Raw genomic sequence first — 7,235 nt, 5'->3', positions numbered from 1 at the left:
GTCCTGTTGTTTTCTCCTCCAGATTATTCATCCAGACTATCTTATTTGGACAGACCAATAACGATTTTTATACACGTATCTCATATTACAATTAGGGAAATATATTTATTCTTACATTTTATTATATTCATAATTTTAGAATTATCAAAAGTCTATGTGCATTATTAGTAAATTTTATTTCAGGATAGTAAAAGGGGCAGTGCAGCCAGGTACCAGGTCTGATCAAGTTGAAAACTCTTGTGCTAGAGGGTGGCTATAAATATATAGGACTCTCACACATGACTTATTTAGATATATATCCCCGGGTGGCACAACTGGAACACAGAAGAGTGCCCTGCAATAAACCCAATGTTTGGCAGTTCAAATCCCCCCAGAGGCGCCTCAGAAGAACCAAACCTTAGCGAGGGCGGGAGCGAGGGGACAAAAGAGGAGCTGAGACCAAGGGCTCAAGTAGAAAGAAACTGTTTTGGAAATGATGATGGCAACCTATGTACAAATGTGCTTGATACAATTGATGTATGGATTGTTATAGAAACTGTCAGCGCCCCCAATAAATGATTTATTAAAAGAAAAAAGAAGCGAGCTTACTGCCGTGGAGTTGATGCGGCTAGGACAAGGTAGGACTGCCCCTGTGGCTTTCTGAGAGAGCCAGGAGAAAGTCTCATCCTGCTCCGCAGGGGCAGAGGGAGGCTTTGAACTGCTGACTTTGCAGTTGGCAGCCCACTACACCACCACTATGTCAGAAAGTCAGGCATCTGAAAGGTCACTTCTTACCAACACAATGGAGCGGCTTTACTCGCCCACATGGGGTTGCCAGAGGTGGAATTGACTTTAGCCACCAACAGCAACTATACAATGGGCAGTAAGTCCCAGGGCGCTGGGGGTGCTGCCCGCTCAGCATCGCACTGCCGGCAGACTTCAGAAAGGCTCCACAGGATCGAGATGCGTCCCAGGGACTCAATGGCAGTGGGTTTTTTTCTTTTTTATACAAACTCCTCTAAGTTCCCATCTTCTTAACAAGGCTGACAAGACACCCTCCCTCTGGCGCGGCTTGTTCCCTTGACAACCTGCCGAGTCACACTCTTCTTGATGTTCAGAGCTCCTGCACTCTGGCCCACTTCTTTCTGCCTCAGGGTCTTTGCACACACGGTTCCATTTGTCTGTTACCTCCCTATCCCTATCCACCCTCTCAGCTTAAAACCAAATTTTTCTTGTCATTCTTTTGATTTTGAAAGTGCTTGTGTGTGTATCTTGACTTTCATTGGATAGGAGGCTAAGAAATTGGAACACAAAGTGGGATCGATAGTGCTACCACAGCAGATAGAAACCATTAAAAAATAGTTGTATTGGCCTATATTTCATGTATCCTACAATTTAATTGTTCAATCATATTAAGATTTGTGCAATCATCTCCACAATAATTTCAGAAGATTTCCTTCTCATACTCATTGTTAGCTCCCCATTTCCCTCAGCCTCCAGACTACCATGCCTATGGCAATTATCAAACCAGTTACAGTCTCTGTAGAACTACTTATCCTGGTTTTTATATACAGAAAGGCACACAAAACACAAATTGGAAGTAGACAAAACACAATCACTAGACAAAACCTAGAAAAACTTCAGTTAAAAAGAAAGCAGAAAATCTTAAAAATGGAAACAACATTAAAAGTGGGTCAAAAGGGAGATAGAATGATAAGGTGTTTCTTTTAACTTAATTTCATCTGCCATAATCGGCTTTACAATGCTCTCTGTATGATAGCAAGGCTATTCACACCCTTCTCTATCGTCAGATGGGATTCACTGGAGGTTTAACCCACATAGGGACCTTGGAAATGGATTTTGGGCTTCCACTGTGATCCATAGGCATATACAAACCAGGTGCTCACAATTGAAGCAATGATACAATTTCCTCCTTTGGATTTGCATTGTAAATAATAACCAGGCTGGTGTGCTTCTTCCACGTGGACTTAGTTGACACCTCACTCAGATGGCTGTTTGCTTTAAGATAAGCCTTTACAATCCCAGATGCTATTCTTTCTGACAGTCAGGCACCATCTGCTTTCTTCACCACACTTTGCAATAGCACCCATATCTTCAGTGACCTCTTCACAAGGGCAAGAACTGATTTTTCTTATTGGGGCTAGAATTAAGTGGGAGCCCAAAATCAATTCATATTTCTATAGTTTATATGTCTTTGGTTTGCTTTAGCTATCTTATCATTTTATGATAGAGAATATTATAAATCATCCCCCTACACTATAAATCATCCTAGGGCATACAGTAATTCTATTGATAGTGCCATTAATTTAGCCATATGGAATTTAAAACACTGTTGAGAAAGTGATAATATCCAAGTGTGCGCTGGCTTCAGACGGCAATACCTGAATTGTTGGCTTGTACAGATTAAACTCTTACATGACTGGGCACTATTTGCACACACAATGGGGGTTGGTGAAAGGACAAAACTTTCAATAACACTGGTTCACAAAGGCAGAACCATGCCTACTAGGTGAATGCCACCCTAACAGCCAGGAGGGCATTAAAATGGTAACTATGTGGCAGTCCCTGCTCACAATCCGAACCAAAGTCCAAGGACTGCCAAATCCACGACTGTGGGATAGCAGTTATCTGCTTCTTCTCACACTGGAAGGTTTCCGCCTTCAGGCCAAGGGAGTGTGTTGGTTCTGTAAGTGGGTGTGTTAGTCTGGGCACATTCGAGAAACAAATCCACAGACACATGTATAAGAGAGAGTTTTATATAAAGGTTAAGTGCACATCAAGAAAACATCCCAACCCAGTGCTGCCCAAACCCACAAGTCAATCCAACATTAACTCATATGTCCAACACCAATCCACAAAGTCCTCCTCCGTCTCACAAAACAGACGCAATGGTGCCGACTGCAGGAGGAAAGCTGAAGTCAGTGAATGTGTAAGCATCTCAGCACTGGCAGGTGTCTCCACAAGGCTGCTCCAGCATCCAGGGCAGCATCGGGGTAGGTCCATGTGGCTTCTACTCAGGGATGTCTTGCAGGAAGTGAGCCGTACCAGCTGAAGCAAGGAACTGGCTAAGGCAGCTACACCCTGGTATGACCATCACAAAGCAAGAGACCCAAGAACTAGAAAGGCAAAACTCACTGAGCCATTTATCCCTTTGCCCTTCAATTAGCCCCACATGTGTTTATCGCCCAGGTTGACACAATTAACTAACTACCACAGTGGGCTACAGGTGAGTTTGAGTAAAGCCAATTCACTTAGTAGTCAAGTTTCCATATGCAAGCCAGGTGTGGCTTATGAAGGATGCTGTGTACCTCGAAAAGACATTGTCTGGAGACCCAGTAATTATAGCAATAAAGGCTGGATAAAAACCAGGGCAAAAGTGTCCAATTAGAAACATAGTACCTGGTGGATTCTCCCCTTGGGTTCTATGTAAGTATTGGTAAGCACTTTTTTTTCCCACTGGGAGATTTCTGCTCCTGGCTTATTACCAACAGAATGGTAATAACCTTCCCCAAGCATACATGTCCTCTCCAGTAAGATTTGAATTTCCAGTAAGGTTTGCTTATCACTTGTGTAGGACTTAAGGTGACCAGATTTTAACATTGGTAAAGCAGGACAAAAGTGGGACACCATTGATAAAACTCATATCCTGGCGAAATAGCCACATGGCAGCCAAAAACCATATACCCTAGCTTGTCGTGCAGTCTTTCCAAAAATCGGGACTTTTAAAAAATGCTGGGGGACACAGGAAGAATTGTTAAAAATCGGGACTGTCCCGCCAAAAGCGGGACGTCTGGTCACCTTAGTGTAGGTGTATGTTGATTTGGGGTGACCTTTAGCATAATGTTGTACGGCTGAATGAGCTTCTCCCTCGCCCTTCATCTTGACAAACTGATCCCAGTTGAAATGAGGTCTCCTCTGTTCTTTTGGGGGGGGGGTTTGGTTGGTTGTTTATTTTGAAGTCTCCTCTGTCAAAATGATTTTTAAGGTGCGCATATATAAGGCAGTGGTTCTCAACCTCCCTAATGCTGCGACCCTTTCATACAGCTCCTCATGTGGTGGTGACCTCCAACCATGACATATTTTCGTTGTTACTTCATCACTGTGATTTTGCTACTGTTAAGAATCGTAATGTAAACAACTGATATGCAGGATGTGTTTTCATGGTTACAAATTGAACATAATTAAAGCATGGTGATTAATCACAAGACAATATATAATTATATATTGTGAAATATTTGTGTTTTCCGATGGTCTTAGACAACCCCTGTGAAAGGGTCGTTTGACCCCCAAAGGGGTCTCCACCCTAGGCAGGCTCTCTCCCTCATTGCTTGGGAGACTGGATTAGAAGATTACATGACCTGAGGGCAGAAGCCTGCCTTTGCCTTGGTGTTTCTCTCTACAGTAGTGGACTCACACAGTATTTGCCCTTTTGTGATTGACTCACTTCACTCAGCAGTATGGTTTCCTGGTTCATCCATGTCATGAGGTGTTCATCACTGTTTTAGGGATGCATTCCATTGTGTGTGTGGACAAGAGTTTCTTTAGCCATTCTCCTACCAATGGGCATTTGGGCTATTTCCAGCTTCTTGCTGTTATGAGCTGTGCTGAAACGAACATGGGCGAACGTGTGTCTGTTCATGTTCCATCTTTTTCTCTGTAGGGTAGATGCACAACAAAGGTATGGCTGAATCATATGGTATTTCTATCCTCAGTTGTTTCAGGGAGCATCATATTGCTTTCCACAATGGCTGCACATATTTACAAGCCCACCAGCAGTATATAAGACTTCCAATCTCTTTGTACTCTCTCCAGAATTTAATCTTTTTAAAAAAAATGGGCTATTGTTGTGGGTGTAAGGTGATGTCCCGTTATTGTTTTTGATTTGTATCTCCTGGGTCGTTAGTGATTGTGACCTCATGAGTTTGTTAGCCATTTGAGTGTTGTCCTTTGTGAATTGTCTATTCATGTCCTTTGCCCATGTTTTAATTGTTTTTTTTCCCTTAAATTTTTTTTAACAAATAATTTTATGGGGGGCTCTTACAACAATCCATACATCAATTGTATCAAGCACATTGGTACATATGTTGCCATCATCACTTTCAAACATTTCTTTCTACTTGAGCCCTTGGTATCAGCTCTTTTTCCCCTCCCTCCCTTACTCTCCCACCCTTGTGAAACGTGATAATTTATAAATTATTTTTATTTTCATATTATACATCATCCGCTGTCTCCCTTCACCCATATTTCTGTTGTTCATCCCCCTGGGGGGGTTTGTATATTGATCATTGCAATCGGTTACCTCTTTCTTCCCCTTCTCCCCCCACCTTCCCTTCCCCTCCTGGTATCGCTACTCTCATTATTGGTCCTTAGGGGTTTATGTCTTGGATTCCTTGTGTCAAGAGCTCTTATCTGTACCAGTGCACATGCTCCAGTCTAGCCACGGTTGTAAGGTAGAACTAGGGTCATGATAGTGGGGCATGGGGGTGGGGCAGGGCGAGGAAGGAAGCATTAAAGCATTAGAGGAATGTTGTGTGTTTTGTTGGTGTTATACTGGACCCTGGCTGGCTCATCTTTTCTTTTTTCCCTTTTTGAGGTGTTGCAGAATTCTATAGATTTTAGTAATTTGTCCCCTGTTCATTCATTGTGTCATTGCTAATGATTTTCCCGCCAGTCCATGGGCTCTTGTTTCACTCTTTTGATGTGCATAAGTGTTTTATTTTTAATAGGTCCCAGTCATCTACTTTGTCTTCAGTTATGTGTGTTTCCTTTATTATATTTGATAGTCTGTGTATGCCCTGCAGTAGGATCCTTTAATTTATCCCAATTTTCTCACTGTTGAGCTTATAGGTCTGGGGTTCACATTTAAGTTTAATCCACAGTGAGTTCATTTTTGTGCATGGGGAGAGGTATGGGTCCTGTTTCATTCATCTGCAAAGGGAGGTCCAATTTTTATAGCACCATTTGTTGAAGAGGGTGTGCCTTTCCCATTTAATGTTTTTTGAGCTTTTGTTGAAAATCAGTTGCCTGTAGGTGGATTTAAACTTTTTTTAAAAAAAGGGATCAGAGCGTGTCTGAATGTCAAAAAGAATCATCCTGTTTACATAAATAAATATAGTCAAATATACGTACCTATAAAAAGAGACTGAAAAAGTTCATAGAAAATTAGAAATGAAAAGATATTGGAACTTTCCCACAACTTCTTGAAGCCTCCTTGTGCGTATCTACACAGACTCAAATATGTAAATAAGCTGGAACATACTGTAAATTTTTACTTTTTGCAATATATTGTACACCTTTTTTTCATGTCATCAAATAATCTTCATGGTTTTGAGTCAGCAATAATCTATTAAGTAGCTGATCTATGTATGCTTTTAAGCATTCCTTTTAGAAATTATATTGCTTCCACTTTTCCTTAACAACCTTATTTATAAATAACCTTGATGAAATTAAAAAAAACAAAATGAAAATAAAAACCAGTTTCGTGGCTCCACGGCCTCTTAGCTCATGGAGTTTCACAATGTTCAACTGGTAAAGCGACTCTTTAGCTCCAATGACCACATTGTGCTAAGTGGCTGGTGAGACGTGGTTCATCCCTTTATTTCCCCAACAGTGGTTCTTTGGTGGTGCATTTATGTGGAGACACCCTACGATTATTACCTGTATTACCAGCTCAAATTTGCATGGTGCTTTTAATGTTCCATTTCACCACCATCGTGCAGGGTAAGCAGAGCGGGTAGAGTGACTTGTACAAGTTCACACACCTATCCAGTGTGGGAGTCGCACTTAGTGCCAGCATACTCAAAATCATAGAAAGTAATCATTTCCCCAGAGTGGGGCACTGCCTGAGCTGGGTTATTATTTTTATTTATCCCTCTTTCCTCCCAATAAGGAAGCAGCAGTCGCTCTTAGAAAACTGCCTAAACAAGAATATGGTTTTGTTGGTTTTGACAAAAAGAAAAAAGAAAACTCTGCCTAGTGACAGGCATCCCATCCTAGACTGTCTTTGGCGACCTCACCACTTCCAAGCGGTGTTTATTTCACTCCCGACGGCGGGAAGTGGGGGCGGGGGGGTGGTGCTCGGACCACCCCTGACCTTGGCAGCACTGGGGACGGAAGGGCAATCCCGACGTGGCCGCCCGCGGCTCTCACGGTCAGGTGGTGGGTTGCGACCCTGCTAGGGCTTCCATCCTCGGGATACCCTGTAGGGGTGACCAGGCCGTCCCCCAGCACCGTCG

Source organism: Echinops telfairi, unplaced genomic scaffold (assembly GCF_000313985.2).
Source record: "Echinops telfairi isolate 266 unplaced genomic scaffold, ASM31398v2 ScPeMD7_7458;HRSCAF=8496, whole genome shotgun sequence".
In the NCBI taxonomy this organism is placed as follows: Eukaryota; Metazoa; Chordata; class Mammalia; order Afrosoricida; family Tenrecidae; genus Echinops; species Echinops telfairi.
The sequence above is the reverse complement of the archived record's forward strand: the minus strand, read 5'-3'. Positions refer to the sequence as shown.